Source organism: Myotis myotis, unplaced genomic scaffold (genome assembly GCF_014108235.1).
Source record: "Myotis myotis isolate mMyoMyo1 unplaced genomic scaffold, mMyoMyo1.p scaffold_m19_p_1, whole genome shotgun sequence".
Taxonomy (NCBI): domain Eukaryota; kingdom Metazoa; phylum Chordata; class Mammalia; order Chiroptera; family Vespertilionidae; genus Myotis; species Myotis myotis.
In genome coordinates this window covers 97,625,648-97,644,001 of record NW_023416313.1, presented here as the reverse complement: position 1 = coordinate 97,644,001, position 18,354 = coordinate 97,625,648, and the positions used below count along the sequence as shown (strand labels likewise).

The 18,354-nt window shown below is 45.8% G+C and overlaps 1 pseudogene; it reads right to left on the bottom strand.

Moving 5' to 3' along the window:
- Positions 1-9,544: 9,544 nt before the first annotated feature.
- LOC118666618 lies at positions 9,545-12,736 on the bottom strand (annotated as a pseudogene).
- Positions 12,737-18,354: the final 5,618 nt, after the last annotated feature.

Genomic DNA, 18,354 nt, shown 5'->3' with positions numbered 1-18,354 from the left:
CAATGGCTACTTGATCTGCAATAAAGTCTCTCTTATATGCCTACGACTGTTCCTATCATCTTCATCCACTACCTGGTGTTCACAGGGGTACAACCCCTAGCAGAGAAGTATCTGTACCCCCATGAGTGCTCATGGAACCCAGGGTCAGGATACAGCTGGATTCTGGAATAGGATGGGACCAGAGACCTAGGAACACGAGAAGAAACCAGGAAGTTATCGCTCTCCTACCCATCTCCCCTTTCTGAATCTTTCACTAGAATGGATTCTCTGTCTCCTAGCCCACATTTAACAGAGAAGGGGAATCCCTGGGCACCAGGAAGGCAGTCCAAGTGGATATAATAGAAAATACATTTAGTCCTCTAGTTATCAGATCAAGTTAGCAGAGGGTTGGAACTTTCAGCCCCACCCACCAACCTCTGGGAAGGGGAAGGTGTGTGTGTGTGTGTGTGTGTGTGTGTGTGTGTGTTTGTTTTTTTTGGGGGGGGGGCGGGGGAGGGGAGAGCGGGTACTCCCAATGAAGTTATATGAAAACTGAACAACATTTGATAAGCTTCCAGGTGGGTGAACACATCCATATGCCAATAGGGTGGTGTACCCCAGTTCCTTGGGGACCTTTACAGACCATCCTGTGTACCTCCATCGGCTGTTCTGTATCCTTTACCTTTATATTACCCTATATAATAAAAGCCGGCAGTCATGACCCCGAGGGGTCCCAGATTGGAGAGGGTGTAGGCCGGGCTGAGGGATACCCCCCTCACTGCATGAATTTCGTGCACTGGGCCTCTAGTTTTTTTATAATATACTTGAGGCCCAGTGCATGAATTCATGCACCTTGAAAAACTGGGGCCGCAAGGCAGTGATGGGCACAGGTGATGGTCTTGGCCCTTCCTCCACACTCTTAGTCCCCTGTCTGCCGGCAGTCCTGTTCCTGCCACTGCCACTCCCATGCGCTGATGGTGCCGGCCCCGCTCAAACCCACTGATGGCACGGAGCAATTGGGGCGAGCACCAGCAGCGGGTGTGAGCAGGGCTGACACCATCAGTGGGTGTGAGAGGTGGCTGCCGGCCCCAATTGCTCCTCAGTATCGGGGGAAGGTGGAGAAGCCCTCAGGGGCAATCGGGGCTGGCAGCCACCCCTCGCACCCACTGATGGCTTTTAGCAATCGGGACTGGTTTTGGGCGCCAGCAGTGGGGGCAAGTGGAGCCAGTGCCTGCAGTGGGTGCTAGCAACAGCTCCAGCGCTGGCAGCAGGTGCGAGCGCTGGGTGGGACTGCAGTGCACGGGAGCAAAGAATTTTCAGTAACAACCAGAGGCTGGCCCCAATGACAGTGACCAGCACCCTACCTTGGTCTGTCACCACTCACCTGCTCCACCATCCTTCCATGCCTGATGCCTGCCCTGTTCGCACTCTGCCTCCTGCTGCTGATGCCATGTTCCATGCGTGCCCCCTGGTGGTCAGCATACGTCATAGAAACCCGTTCTTTGGTTGTTCCGTGATTCTATTAGCATATTAGCCTTTTATTATATAGGACTAGAGGCCCTGTGCACGAAATTCATGCACAGGCAGGGTCCCAAGGCCTGGCTGGCGACCAGGGTTAATCGGGGCCTTCTGGCTGTCAGCTGGGGCCTTCCTTCTAGCTGCCATTCGGGGCCTCCCTTCCCCAGTTGCTGGTCAGGGGCTTCCTTCATTCCATGCTGCCCCCTGGTGGTCAGTGCATGTCATAGTGAGTCATTGAACTCCTGGTCTCCCAGTTGAACTCCCAAGGGGACAATTTGCATATTAGGCTTTAATATATATACTAGAGGCCCGGTGCACAAAAATTTGTGCACTCAGGGGGGAGGGGGGGGGTCCCTCAGCCTGGCCTGTGCCCTCTCGCAGTCTGGGACCCCTTGGGAGATAACGATCTGCTGGCTTAGGCCTGCTCCCGGGTGGCAGAGGGCAGGCCCAATCCCTAGGTGCAGCCCCTGGTCGGGCTCAGAGCAGGGCCGATTGGGGAGTTGAGGCGCCGCCCCCTGTCATGCACAGAGCAGGGCAGATTGGGGAGTTGGGGCGCCTTCCCCTGTCATGCACAGAGCAGGGCAGATTGGGAGGTTGCGATGCCACCCTCAGTCACTCTCAGGGTAGGGCTGATAGGGGGGTTGGGGCACTGCCCCTTGTCACACTCAAGTCAGAGTCGATGGGGAGGTTATGGCTCTACCCCATCACACACAGAGCAGGGCCCGTGGGGTGGGGGAGTTGGGGCGCCACCCTCTATCACCCACAGATCAGGGCTGATCGGGTGGTTGGGGCGCCACCACTCTCACACTCAGGGCAGGGCCGATGGGGAGGTTATGGCTCTACCCCATCACACACAGAACAGGGTCCGTGGGAGGGGGGAGGTTGGGGCGCCGCACCCTGTCACACACAGAGCAGGGCGGATAGGGAGGTTGTGGCCCCGCCCCCTGTCACACACAGAGCCACAGGGTGATCAGGGGGTTTGGGCGCTGCCCCCTGTCACGCTGATCCCAGTGACGGGAGACATATTATCCACTGGGGTGCCTGGCCAGCCTGGGTGAGGGGATGATGGCTGTTTGCAGCTGGTCACACACCCTTCAGGGTGGGGGACCCCACTGGGGTGCCTGGCCAGCCTGGGTGAGGGGATGATGGCTGTTTGCAGCTGGTCACACACCCTTCAGGGTGGGGGTCCCCACTGGGGTGCCTGGCCAGCCTGGATGAGGGGATGATGGCTGTTTGCAGCTGGTCACACACCCTTCAGGGTGGGGGTCCCCACTGGGGTGCCTGGCCAGTCTGGGTGAGGGGCTGAGGGCTGTTTTCAGGCCGACTGAAGCTCCCAACTGCTCCTTTTTTTCTTTTCTTTTTTTTTTTTTTTATTCTGGGCCAGCTTTAGCTCTGGCTCCAGCTCTGAGGCTTCTGCTGCTGAAAGAAGGTATCTGGTTTGTTTCGGTTCTATAATCAAAACACTGTATAACTCCAGCTCTAAGATCCCGGCCTCGCTGAAAGCAGGTTTCTGGGGTTTTGTTTAGCTTCTATATTCGTTACAATGTTTCTTAAACTGCAGGCTCAGAGGCCGGCAAAGCAGGCGGGGAGCATTGGTTTCCTCCATCACTGAAGCAAGCAAGCCTCATGTTAGTTTCAAGCTGCCTGGCTGCCGGCCGCCATCTTGGCTGGCAGCTAATTTGCATATCTCGCTGATTAGCCAATGGGAAGGGTAGCGGTTGTACGCCAATTACCATGTTTCTCTTTTATTAGATAGGATACGAGAGGCCTGGTGCACAAAAATTTGTGCACTTGGGCGTAGGCGGTCCCTCAGCCCGGCCTGTACCCTCTCGCAGTCTGGGACCCCTCGGAGGTGACCACTTGCTGGCTTAGGCCTGCTCCCTGGGGGATTGGGCCTAAGCTGGCAATCAGACATTTCTCCGGCAGCCCTCAGGGGATGCCCACTTGCCAGCAGGGAGCCGACCTAAGCTGCAGTTGGACATCTTTAGCGCTGCTGAGGAGGCAGGAGAGGCTCCCACCACCACCGCTGTGCTGGCAGCCGTCAGCCTGGCTTGTGGCTGAGTAGAGCTCCCCGCTGTGAGAGCACACTGACCACCAGAGGGCAGTTCCTGCATTGAGCGTCTGTCCCCTGGTGGTAAGTGTGTGTCATAGTGATCAGTCATTCCCAGTCTTTCTGCTGTTAGGGTCAGTTTGCATATTACCCTATTACTATACAGCATAGAGGCCTGGTGCATGGGTGGGGGCCGGCTGGTTTGCCTGGAAGGGTGATCCGGATCAGGGTGGGGGTCCCGCTTGGGTGCCTGGCCAGCCTTGATGATGGGCTGATGGCTGTTTGTAGCTGGTCACACCCTCTTCAGGGTGGGGGTCCCCACTGGGGTGCCTGGCCAGTCTGGGTGAGGGGCTGAGGGCCGTTTTCAGGCTGGTGGGTGACTGAAGCTCCCAGCCTCTCCTTTTTTTCTTCTTTTTTTTTCTTCTTCTGGGATTTATTTACCTTCTATGGCTGTCACTGGAGCTGAGAGCCGGCTCCAGCTGTGAGGCCGTGGTTGGCTGAAAGCAGGTATCTGGAGTTTGTTTAGCTTCTATAATTGAAACTCTGTTGCCATCACTGCCCCTCTAAGCTCTGAGCCTGCTGGCGGCTGAAAGCAGGTATCTGGACTTTGTTTAGCTTCTATAATTGCAACATTGTTGCATCTGGAGCTCAGAGCTGGGCTGCAGCAGGCGGGGAACCTTGGCTTCCTCCGTCACTGGAGCAAGCAAGCCTCATGTTCGCTTCAGCTGCATGGCTGCTGCCCGCCATCTTGGCTGGCAGTTAATTTGCATATCTCGCTGATTAGCCAATGGGAAGGGTAGCGAAGTTATGGTTAATTACCATGTTTCTCTATTATTAGATAGGATAGATTGGTAAGTGTAAATGTCTCTGAGTTCTGTGAGCCACTCCAGAAAAGTACAGATTTGGTATAGAAGTTTAGGAATTTTTTTTTAATGTTTTTTTTTTTAAATATATTTTATTGATTTTTTACAGAGAGAAAGGGAGAGAGATAGAGAGTTAGAAACATCGATGAGAGAGAAACATCGATGTGCCCCTTCTGGGGATGTGCCCGCAACCCAGGTACATGCCCTTGACCAGAGTAGAACCTGGGACCTTTCAGTCTGCAGGCCGACGCTCTATCCACTGAGCCAAACCGGTTCCGGCGAAGTTTAGGAATTTTGACCTCAATTTGAGTTCTGCTATAGATCTTCAGTAGGTGAACATAATTTTTTCTGATAAACACTCAAAACTACATAGGGTTTCATCCTGCCAATTTTTAAAAACAGTTTTAGGTAGATAAAATTAAGTTTAAACTACATGGTTACAGTTGTTAAAATTCAAATGAGTAAATTTGAAGACCTAATTGACTTTATTAAGTGATTTGAGAATCAGGCACCACCCCACCATCTAGCAACTAGAAGGTCACTTGATGAGATGTACAAAAGGGGAGGTTTTGATAGGATGAGGATGAACTAAGAAATAAGAGTTAACTAGTGTGGGACTAAAACACTAAAAGGGCAGATTATTTCAGGTAAGGATGCCTTCCCTTAGAGCAGCAGTTCTCAACCTCTGGGGTTGCGACCCATTTGGGATTCGAGCGACCCTTTCACAGGGGTTGCCTAAGACCATCAGAAAACACATATATAATTACATATTGTTTTTGTGATTAATCACTATGCTTTAATTATGTTCAATTTGTAACAATGAAATTGGGAGTCACCACAACATGAGGAACTGTATTAAAGAGTCGCAGCATTAGGAAGGTTGAGAACCACTGCCTTAGAGGCAAGGAGGGAGTCTTAGGCAGATGGGGACCCTGAAAAGAAAGATTGTCTTGAGGTGAACTCCAAGAAGGAACTTATCTGCTGAGATAGACTCCCCAGATTTTATAAATGATAAGAATCCAGTGGCTCCTCACGTGCTCTATATGGGGAAAAATCTCAGACTGAACTCTTGGCTTCCTGTGCATGCTTCATTTGTTTATGCATCTGAGTCAACCACTGCAGGGAAACCCTGATTTTATCTTTCTACCAATGGACAGCCCTGTCCAATCAGAACTGCACAATTTAAATTCAGAACAAGGACCCGAAAAAAAACAAGATGGCGGCATAGGTAATCACCAGAGTTAGCTGCCTCGAACAACCACTTCACAAATACAAGTAAAAGACGGAACGGACATCACCCAGAACCACGGGAAAGCTGGCTAAGGGGAAACTCTTCAACTAGAAGGAAAGAGAACAGCATATGAGACTCAGAGGAGGCGCAGAGCGGAAAATACAAAGGTGTGGAGGTACGCGCGGAGCGGGTTGGTGGCAGAGGGCACGGTTGTCCGTTTAAATCGGGAGGGAGGCTCAGATTCTGAGCTCCAGTTCTGGGCGAGTCTCTAGGGACCCAGACTCAAACGGGAGAAGCAGGACTGTCTAGCATCGGTCGGAACACGAGGGCAGCTTTCTCTCTGAGGTTTGCAGCGGTTGCTGGGACTCTGAGAGGCAGAGCCTCTGGGGATGGGACTGAGAGCAGCCATAACTGCTCCCTCCGCCCGCCCTGTTTGATCCCGTGCGACCCGCCCCGCCCAAGCCCTGCACAGAGCCATTTGCCAGATAGCCTCAGGCAAAGGCTAGATTAGCACCACCCTAGAGGACAGAAGTTTTCCCACTGCAGACACAGCTGATTCTCACAGCCAGCTGGCCTGGAGGTCAAATCCCCCTAGTATTAACTACAATAATCAAGGCTTAACTGCAGGAGGACTGCACACAAAGACCACTAGGGGGTGCACCAAGAAAGCATAAAAAATGCGGAGACAAAGAAACAGAACAAAACTGTCAATGGAGGATATTGAGTTCAGAACCACACTTTTAAGGTCTCTCAAGAACTGTCTAGAAGCCGCCGATAAAGTTACTGAGATCCTTAAGAAATCTAATGAGACCCTCGATGTTATGATAAAGAACCAACTAGAAATTAAGCATACACGGACTGAAATAAAGAATATTATACAGACTCCCAACAGCAGACCAGAGGACCGCAAGAATCAAGGCAAAGATTTGAAATGCGAAGAAGCAAAAACCACCCAACCAGAAAAGCAAAATGAAAAAAGAATCCGAAAATACGAAGATAGTGTAAGGAGCCTCTGGGACAGCTTCAAGCGTACCAACATAAGAATTATAGGGGTGCCAGAAGATGAGAGAGAGCAAGATATTGAAAACCTATTTGAAGAAATAATGACAGAAAACTTCCCCTACTGGTGAAAGAAATAGACTTACAAGTCCAGGAAGTGCAGAGAACCCCAAACAAAAGGAATCCAAAGAGGACCACACCAAGACACATCATAATTAAAATGCCAAGAGCAAAAGACAAAGAGAGAATCTTAAAAGCAGCAAGAGAAAGAAACTCAGTTACCTACAAGGGAATACCCATACGACTGTCAGCTGATTTCTCAACAGAAACTTTGCAGGCCAGAAGGGAGTGGCAAGAAATATTCAAAGTGATGAATGCCAAGAACCTACAACCAAGATTACTTTATCTAGCAAAGCTATCATTCAGAATTGAAGGTCAGATAAAGAGCTTCACAGATAAGGAAAAGCTAAAGGAGTTCATCACCACCAAACCAGTATTATATGAAATGCTGAAGGGTATCCTTTAAGAAGAGGAAGAAGAAAAAGGTAAAGATACTAATTATGAACAACAAATATGCATCTATCAACAAGTGAATCTAAGAATCAAGTGAATAAATAATCTGATGAACAGAATGAACTGGTGATTATAATAGAATCAGGGACATAGAAAGGGAATGGAATCACTATTCTTGGTGGGGAAAGGGGTGTGGGAGATGCGGGAAGAGACTGGACAAAAATTGTGCACCTAGGGATGAGCACAGTAGGGGGGGGGGGGGTAAGGGCAGAGGGTGGGGTGGGAACTGGGTGGAGGGGAGCTATGGGGGGGAAAAAAGAGGAACAAATGTAATAATCTGAACAATAAAGATTTACTAAAATAAAAAAAATAAAAAAAAAATAAAAAGAAATAACAAAAATTAAAAAAAAAAAAAAAAGAACAAGGACCCTATGCTCAAAAGAGGCTTGCAGAAGGATTTCACATTCTGTGGGAAATTTTAGCAATACGCCTGACATAGGGATTCTGAATTCCTCTGCTTAAGAACAAATCAAAAACAGCAGAAACAGTGGCTCCTTTGGAAACCTGTTCTGTTTTTTACAGTTTTTTTTTTTATTTCAAGAAAAACTATTTTAAATATAATAATGTTACATGCAATAAACATTAATATCTTAAGAAAAATGATTTTAAATATGTTACATGCAATAACACAAATTATTCAGAAAAAAGATCTTACATATAATAATATTATATGCAATAAACATTAATATTTAAAGAATAAAAGGATTTTAAATATAATAATATTACCCAAACTGTACTAACATAGGATGATATCACAAAAGTTGTAGGAAATATTAAAAATCTGCAAATATCAGGATTACCTCTGTTATATTCTAGAACAGTGGTTCTCAACCTTCTGGCCCTTTAAATACAGTTCCTCATGTTGTGACCCAACCATAAAGTTATTTTTGTTGCTACTTCATAACTGTAATGTTGCTACTGTTATGAATCATAATGTAAATATCTGATATGCAGGATGGTCCTAGGCGACCCCTGTGAAAGGGTTGTTCAACCGCCAAAGGGGTCGAGACCCACAGGTTGAGAACTGCTCTTCTAGAATATTTTTCTCCCTGTGGCTCTATTTTTGTTCATCAGTTTTTTTTTTTTAATATATTTTTTATTGATTAAGATATTACATATGTGTCCTTGTCCCCACCTTACCCTCTACCCCCCCCCCCCCCCGGCTCATGCCCTCACCCCCCCCGTTGTCCATGTCCATTGATTAGGCCTATATGCTTGCATATAAGTCCTTTGGTTGATCTTTCCCCCTTACCCCCACCCTACCCTACCTTCCCTCCAAGTCCCGACAGTCCAATCAATGCCTCTCCGTCTCTGGATCAGTCCTTGTTCATCAGCTTATGTTGTTCATTATATTCCACAAATGAGTGAGATCATGTGGTATTTATCTTTCTCTGACTTGCTTATTTCACTTAGCATGATGCTTTTAAAGTCTATTTTGTCAGATATGAGTATTGCTACTCCAGCTTTTTTTCTTTTTCTTTTCCATTTGCATGGAAATTTTTTTTCCATTTCTTCACTCTCTTCTTTTTTTCTTCTTTTTTTTTCATTCTCTTCTTGTGTGTGTCTTTTTTTTTGAGGTGGATCTCTTGTAGACAGCATGTAGTTGGGTCATGTTTTTGTAACCATTCAGCTACCCTACACCTTTTAATCCATTTACATTTAGGGTTATTATTGAGAGGTATTTATAGCCATTTTAATTCTGTATGGCTTCTTCTCAGCAATCCCTTACAGCAATCCCTTTAGCATTTCTTGTAATGCTGGCTTGGTGGTGATGAACTTCTTTAGCCTTTTTTTTTGTCTGGGGAGCTCTTAATTGACCATCTATTTTGAATGATAGCCTTGCTGGATATAGTAATCTTGGTCTCAGATCCTTGCTTTCCATTACCTTGAGTACTTCATGCCATTCCCTTCTGGCCTGTAGAGTTTCTGTTGAGAAATCAGGTGTCAGCTTTATGAGAATTCCTTTGTAGGTAACAGTTTTCTTTTCTCTTGCTGCCTTTAAGATTCTCTCTTTGTCTTTAATTTTGGGCATTTTAATTATGATATGTCTGGGCATGGGTCTGTTTGGGTTCTTCTTGCTTGGGGTTCTCTGTGCCTCCTGAACTTGTGTGCCTTTTTCCTTTACCAGGTTAAGGAAGTTTTCTACCATTATTTCTTCTAACACCTCCTCTATTCCTTTCTCCCTTTCTCCCTTTCTGCCTCTTCTGACACACTAACTATTCTAATATTGTTACGTTTCACATTGTCCCACAGCTCCCTTAAGCTGTCCTCCTGTTTTTTAATTGTTTTTTTTTCTTTTTGATTCTCTAATTGAGTGATATTTTCAACTCTGTCTTCTAATTCACTGATTCAATCCTCAGATTCCCCTAATCTGCTGTGTATTCCTTCCAATGTGTTCTTAATTTGTGTTATGTCATTCTTTATCTCAGACTGTTCTTTTTTCATAGTTACTATATCTTTTTTCATACTGTTGAGCATTTTTAACATTACTCTGAACTCTGTTTCAGAAAAATTTTTATCTCTGCTTCATTTATCTCTTCTGGAGAATTCGCTAGTTCTTTCATTTGGGTGTTGTTTCTTTGTTTCCTCATTTTGGTTGTTTGTCTGGGTTTGTAACTATGTTTTAGGAATTTAGGTAGATTCTCTATGCCTCTCAATCTCTAGTGCAGGACAGTGTTAAAGGTTGTTTCTGACTAATTGGATCAAAGACTCAAAGCCTCCAGAGACAACCTCTGTCTACAGACTAATAGGATTCCAACTTGAATCACCCCCAGGCAATCGCCTTCAGGTGTGGCAGGAGTTTTTTTTCAACAGGGTGGGGCTGTTGCTTCTGCCTGGAGGCTAATTGTTACGTTTAATCTCTTAAATGTCTTCAGGGCAAAGTATTTTCCAATAAGGTGTGTTTATTGTATTTCCCCCAGGCAAGGCAGATGTCTATGTGGGAAAGATGCTCTCCACTGTGTGAGGGAATGACTCAGCTCAGGAAACTTGGGGTGTCTGCCTTCTGAGCCCTATCCCCCGAGTCCCTAGTGCTGGGTTCTGCTCTCACAGCGCCAGTCCACTTCACCTTCCCTCTGCCAGAGCACAAGGTGGGTGGCTCCACAGGGAATTTTATGCGTTGGCCCTTTAAGAGGGTGCCCGAACTTGCAGCTGCCACTCCCTGCAGACAGCACCCTACCGCTTTTCACAGCCAGATGCTATGTGGGTACCCTCCTCAGTTTGGTGCTCTCTGCTAGGGAGCCCAGCTTTGGGATTAGATCCCAGAGTTCTCAGTAGCACCCCCCCACAGCTGAGACATCTCTCTGGGATTCCAGTTGCCGTCTATGGAGGCCCGGCCAGCCCTTTCGCACCTCCGCCCCTCCTAGTAGTCTCTGTGGTCTCCACCTTCGGTCCTTGGATATTAGGGTTCTCTCCTGTGAGTTTTCCATTGATGATTCCGGAAACCTGTTCTTTTATGTTTTCCTTCCTCATCAGTGTTACAATTTTCTCTTTTTGTGAAATTGTAACTCACATAAAGTACATAAAATTGTGTACAACTTAATAAACAAAGTGAACTGTACCCACTTGTCATTGTCCTTGTGGTCTGTGCAGTATTACTCCCTGGAAATGGCCAGCTTCTTACAGCTATGGATGCCACTCTCATGCAATGCACTTAAGACCATCTTCTACCTCCAAAGGTTTCTCAGGGTGGGCACAGTGCTGCGCTGATCCTCTCCCAAAGAACCCACAGGACTCCCCAGTGATGAGAACACTCACTGTTGTGGTGAGGAGAAATCTAACCGGACAAAGGCTTTGATCTCCCCTCCATCCCTTTATCTCCTGGAGGCTGTGGCATAGAGTACTCAGATCTGAGCTAAGAAGGAGAAACAAAGAGAACCTAAGCAATTCAGCTCTGATAGGTTTGACTGAAGGGTGAAATCCTCAGTAGCAGTGAATGTTAATGCCCATGAGTTACAGCTTCCAATGCCCCTGCATTTCTAATGACATCCGTTGGTGATAACCTCCACTCAGAAACAAATGTTGATGCTCTTCCTATGGGAAATACTGCACACTCCTGCTTCTGAAGGGGAGGAACAACATGAGTACTGTATATGCTCATGAAGGTGAGAATAAAAAGTTCTTTGCTCCAGATTCAAGAATAGAAGACTGTCGTTTGGGTCTAATCCACACAGGTAAGCACACAACTGAAAATAATCCCAGTTACTCAATGACAGCCTCGCATGAGGGCATATGACTCTCTGCCGGTCAGGGATGGCTCACTGCTCTGAAAGTCAGTCAAAAACACAGTGACCACCCATCTTCCACTTCGGGGGAATTCGATAATCTCAAACTCTCCCAATCCCTAAATTGCACCCAAAACTGTATATAAGGTCACCTTTAGCTTTGTTCATAAAGACTAACTCTTACAACAGTGGATCTTGACATATGATATTAAAACGCAAATTCTCAGGCCCCATCTTAGGCCTATCAAATCAGAAATGCTTGAGGTGAGGGCCCAGCACCTGTGTTTCAAAAAGCCTTCCAGGTGATTCTGAGGCATGTTCAAGTTTGGGAACCACTGGTTTATATACTCAACTCTTCCTTGATTCAGAAGAAATATCTATTCAGATATTGACTGATGACCTCTTCCCTCAACAAAGTGAGACTCATTATTTCTGCGGGAAAGGTCGAGAGAAGGACCAAGCTCAGTGTGGGCAGAAAGCTGGTGGAGGGGAGAGGGTAGGACTCATCTTACAGGGATTGGGAAGAAGTTGGAAAAGGAAAGAAGGGTTCCTCAGCCTAATGTTGATTGGGAATTCATGTGTTAGGACGAACATTAGCCACCACAATCCAAGCTTGCTGGAGCCATGGTAGGAAAGAGGAGCCTGGAAAATTGCAATGTCAGGACTTTGAGGTGATTCTCTCCAGGCTAGTGGTGACAGTGAGAGAGACACAAACCCTACCCAACAAATGGCGAGACTAGAAATAGTTTGGGACTGGGTAAACGTCTTATATATTCTTAGCAAGGAGGTATGATGGAATGCAGAATCCAATCATTGCCAGGGGTAAGTCAAAGCTTTTTTTTCCAGCTCCTAATTTTTCTGTAGTTTTCACTTCAAGTTCTGCAAGTATTCTTTCATGCTTATAGGCTCCTAATGTTAGCTGACAAGATGTTTTTAATAACTGTTGCTTCATTGCTATTGAGTCTGGAAATATCATTTCATCATGGAACTCTGAAACCATTGTCTTTTTTCCCAGGCATTGCATTGGTTTTTGATAGAAACAGCGACAATAAATGATACCGGTTACAGATCTTTCATTAAGATCCATGAAAAATATTTTGATGATTATTTCGAAGTCATCCCATCCTGTTTCACATGGAAGCTTAGTAACCACTCTTAGAGGACTGCCATAGCTTTCATGTAACTTAAATTGGATTTTCTTCACATGTGTTGACATATCCTCATTTCTAAATGGTTTTACATATACTGTCCACTGATGGGTATGCCCACCCTCTTTTCCTTCCCAAATATTGGGCAACATTGCCTGATCTCCCCTAACCACTCTGCCTGCCAGCCTGCTTGCCCCCAACTGCCCCCCCCCCCTGCTGGCCTGATCACCCCCAACTGCCCTCCCCTCCTGGCCTGACTGCCCCTAACCGCCTCTGCCTCAGCACCACCACCATGGCTTTGTCTGGAAGGATGTCTCAAAGTTCTTCCAGTCTAATTAGCGTATTACCCTTTTATTAGCATAGATATATATGTTATTGATCTTAGAGAGAGGAAGGGAGAAGGATAGAGAGATAGAAACATCTATCAGCTTCCTCCTGCACATTCCCTACTGAGGATCGAGCCTGGAACCCAGGCATGTGCCCTGACTGGAAATTGAACCCTTATTTCCTGGTTCATGGGTCAATGCTCAACCACTGAGCCACATCAGCCAGGCTTCTGTCATTTTTTCACATAAGTTTTCAATACTCTCTTTTCTTCCTGCACCGCCATGATGCAAATGTTGGTATGGTTGAAGTTGTCCCAAGGCTCTTTATATTATCTTTATCTTTTTGGATTTATTTTTTATCCTCACCCAAGGACATTTTTTCCATTGATTTTTTTTAAAAGTTCTTTATTGTTTAAAGTATTATATATGTCTCCTTTTCCCCCCATTGACCTCTCCCTGGCCCTTCCCCCCCCCCCCCCCCCAGCACATGCCCTCACCCCCCTACTGTCTGTGTCCATGGGTTCTGCTTATGTGTATGCATATAAGTCCTTTAGTTGATATCTTACCCTCCCCCTCCCTCCTGCCTTCCCTCTGAGGTTGGACAGTTTGTTCCATGCTTCTATGTCTTTGGGTCTATTTTTGTTCATTAGTTTATGTTCATTATATTCCACAAATGAGTGAAATCATGTGAATTTATCTTTCTTTGACTGGATTATTTCGCTTAGCATAATGGTCTCCAGGTCCATCCATGCTGTTGTGAATGGTAAGAGTTCTTTCTTTTTTACAGCAGCATAGTATTTCGTTGTGTAGCTGTACCACGGTTTTCTAATCCACTCATCTGCTGATGGGCACTTGGGCTGTTTCCAAATCTTAGCTATGGTAAATTGTACTGCTATGAACATAGGAGTGCATATATCCTTTCTGATTGGCATTTATGATTTCTTGGGAAATGTTCCTAGAAGTGGGATTATGGTGTCAAATGGGAGTTTCATTTTTAATTTTTTGAGGAAACTCCATACTGTTTTCCACAGTGGCTGCACCAGTCTGCATTCCCACTGGATTATTTTTTCTTTTTCTATTCTGATTAGGTGTTTTCTGCCTCCTTATCTTCCAAATCTCTGATTGATCCTCTGCTTTATCTAGTCCACTGTTGATTCCCTACAATATATTCTTCATTTCACTCAGTGTATTCTTCATTTCTGACTGGTTCTTTTTTATGTTTTCTGTCTTTGTTTTTATGTTTCTATGTCTTTGTTGAAGTTCTCACTAAGTTTATCCACTCTTCTTCTAAGTTCATAGAGCACCCTTATAGCCAGTGTTTTGAATGCTGTATCTAGTAGATTGCTGGTCTCCATTTTGTTTAGTTCTTTTTCTGGAGTTTTGTTCTGTTCTTTCACTTGGCACACTTTTCTTTGTCTCCTCATTTTGGCTGCCTTCCTGTGTTTGTTTCTATGTATTAGGTAGAGCCGCTAGGTCTCCTATGCTTGATAGAGTGGCCTACTGTAGCAGGTGTCCTATAGGGTCCAATGGCAGGGCTCTGATGCATAAGCCAAAACAGGCCATTCATACAAAAAAAAGCCACTTGGTTGGGTCTGCAAGTTGGATGGGCAGGGTCTCAAGGTGGGGTGAACAGTTTTAGTCAGGTTGATGGAGTCACAGACATGGCACCTGCCTGCTGGCTTTGTAGGGGGAAGGGCCCGGAAAAGAAACAATGGCCTCTGTCAACACTTCTGGACAGAACCTAGACACAGAACCTACACAGAACCTAGAGACAGAAGAACTTCGCTGGAGAGAACATGGCAAAAGATCCTTGACAGAAACTGGCCACAGAACCTAAAGACAGAACCTAGCGAGAGAACCTGGCTGAAGAACCTAGAGACAGAACCTGGATAGAACATGGCAAGAGAACCTGACTAGAACCTGGTGACTGAACCTGGCAAAAGATCCTGGACAGAACCTGGCTACAGAACCTGGCAGGAGAACCTGGACAGAACCTGGTGACAGAATCTGGCTGGAAAACCTAGCGAGAGAACATGGCAACAGAACCTGGACAGAACCTGGCTGGAGAACCTGGAGAACCTGGCTGGAGAACCTAGCAAGAGAACATGGACACAGAACCTGGCTGGAGATCCTAACCAGAACTTCACTGGAGATCCTGACCAGAACTTCGCTGGACAGAAACTGGACACAGAACCTACACAGAACCTAGAGACAGAAGTACTTCGCTGGAGAGAACATGGCAAAATATCCTGGACAGAACCTGGCTACAGAACTTGGCTGGAGAACCTAGACAGAACCTGGCAACAGAACCTGGCTGAAGAACCTGGCTACAGAATCTGGAGACCGAACCTGGCTGGAGAACCTGGAGAACCTGGCTGGAGAACCTAGTGAGAGAACCAAACCAGAACTTGGCTAGAGATCCTGGCTAGGCTGCTGATCAACTGAACACTGTCTCCGTGTCATTCCTTCTTCGCCGACTCCATCCACACCTTTGGGGACCCCTGGACCTGCTGGGGTTGGACCCCAGCAAAATAGCACACCCCATGCATGCCTATCAGAGAGATGGCCCTAGGCCCGTGACTTGTTTGACTACTCGCACCAACAGACAAACCGCAGCAGAAAGCCACAGAAAATAAATCCGTTTTTGAGTTCCAATTGCTTCAGGCTGTCACATGGCCACATGGTCAGCCCGTGATGCTGTGCCAATTACCACCACAAGCACCTAAGTCACTTTTCAAAACATGGTCAAACACACTCCAGCAGGGCCAGCCAGGTGTTAAAACACTCAAACGCAATTGTCAAAGCAAAGAGGTCCATGCCAGTAAATATGAATCTGGGCTCCAGGTAAGCAATCACCTGGATGACAGCCTGAAGGTTAACCCTGTGTGGATAGACAGGCCTGTCACCACCTCAGTGGGACATGGCTAAAGGGAGAACAATAAGACTCGGGGCGGGGGGCCCAGGCGTGGGATTCAGTCAGACTGAAACCTGGGTGGTTTTCTGTGCTGCTGTCCCTGGGCAGCCCCAGCTTCAGGGGCTGTGGGCGATGCTGTCACTTCAAGTCATTTGTGAGGCAGTTTTAGGTGTCGCACATACTTTCTTAAGCCTCACACAGTTACCCAGAACCATCAGGAAACAAACGTCTCCTGACAACCTACTGTGTGGCCAGCATTGAGGTTGCTAGGGTTTCCTTGAATGACTCCTGACAAAAGCCCCACCTTTATCTTCTCAGGACTCCTTCTCAGGGGTATTATCAGTGCCATGTAGATGCTTGCATTCTGGGCTGCCAAGGAAAATTCCCCAAAACTCCTCTCTTGCCCCACTTCAGAGAAATGATGCCAATTAACATTTGAAAAAACAAACAAACAAAAAACAAACAAACAAACAAACAAACAAAAAAAACCCACTTCTGTCTGGGCGAAAGCTGCCCCTCCAGCTCATGCCAGAAAATTCAGTTCCTCCCAGTATATTCCCAGTGCCCCAGTGCTGGATCTCCAAGCGAGTGAGTCTGAGTAAGCCTGTGCATGGCCCTTTAAGAGGAAAACCTCAGACTCCAGAAGCTCTCTGTCTCACTCAGCCAAAATCCAAGCTGGGTTTTACAGCCACAAGTTATAGGGACTTTCCTTCCTGGCACTGGAGCTGTTTTCTTGGGGGCTTGGTGTGGGGCTGGGACCCCTTGTTCCTCAGGGGGACCTCTGCATCTGAGATATTGCTCCCAATTTTGATTCGCCACACGTGAAAGTAGGACCAGTCCGTTTGCATCTCCTACCAGTCTGGATGTGGCTTCTTCTTTATATCCTTACTTGTAGCTGTTCAGCTAGATTTCAGGTGGTTCTGAATGATGGTTATCCTGCAGTTTAGTTGTAATTTTGATGCAGTTGTGGGAGGATTCAAGTACTCCATTTACCTATGCTGCCATCTTGACTGGAATCCGCCCCCACCCTCCCCTGTCACTTGGTCTCCTAGTCTCCCAGTGATTAGATCCCAGACATCATGCAGGCCCATTTCATACTCATTTTTCACTGATCTTTTAGTTCCAGAAGAGCATCATGCTTCCTTCCATCTCAAGACCCTTGCAAATGATGCTTACTCTGCTAGGAATGCTCTTTCTTTCTGACTTTCTTAGATAGCACCTACTTATCCTTTGGATCTCTGTTTAAAAATTACTTCTTTTTTTAATATCTTTTTTAAAATTTATTTCAGAGAGAGGAAGGGAGAGGGAGAGACAGATAGAGACATCAATGATGAGAGATAATCATCAATTGGCTGCCTTTTGTATGCCTCCCACAGGGGTCCGAGCCCAGAACCTGGGCATGTGTCCTGACAGGGAATTGAACCCTGACCTCCTGGTTCATAGGTTGATGTTATTTATTTAGAAAAGTTGTGCCTGATCTCCTAGACTAGACCAAGCCCTATTTTCATTAAACTCTTTTTTAATCTGGAGTTTTATAATTTTATATGACTCTGATTAGTGTTCCATTCCTTGAAGACTGTTAGCTCTTAGATAGCAGGGGCTGTCCCTTTGTCATGTGTGGCATTTCCCACTTAGTGCCTATCACAATGCTTAGCCCATAGTAGGCATGCATGAAATACTTGTGTAATGAATGGAAAAATGAAGTGAAAAAAACATTGGACTGTAGAGTAGGCAATGCGGGTTATAGTGAAAGCCTCACCAATGACTATATGTGTGATCTTGAACAGAAGATGGAATCTCTATTAACCTCAGTTTCTTTACTGAAGATGAAGAAATTGAAGTAGATTATTTTTACTGTCCCTTTCAGTTTTGAAGTTCTTTGATTACATGGATGGCCATCTGTTACCTGTTTGTTTGTTTTTTTTGTTTTTTTTTTAAGTACATATTATGTTGTAAAATATTCTGAAAAGCAAAGACTTTGTGCAGTAGGCTGTCTATATCTGCAGGTTTTGCATTCATGGATTCAACCAACCAGGGATCAAAAATATTTGAAAAAAATTCCAGAGAAATTTAAAAAGCCAAACTTGAATTTGCCACACACTGAGCACTATGATGAAGTAATTTGTAGGCATACCCTGCTGTAGCCTACATGCAAATACAACATTTCCCACAAGGGACTTGAGCATCAGCAGGTTTTGATATCTGCAGGGGGTTCTGGAACCAATCCCTGTGATACCCAGGAACAACTTGTAAAATACCACATTGCAATTTATAATACTGCTTAACAATGGATATTTTTCACTAAAGTAATTTAGAAAATCTTAAAATGTGGGACTAAAAATTTAAACAGAAACAATCACAGAAAGATAGTTTAAGGCAGCTGACGCATTTACAATAACGTATTCAGCTCTATTTTTTTTCTTTACTCAGCTCTAGTTCCTTTTTTTCCTTCTTTCTTTCTCATCCTCTTTTTTCTCCTCTTCCTTCTTGTCTTTCTCTGTCTCTCTCCTGCCCCCCTCCTCCTTCTTGC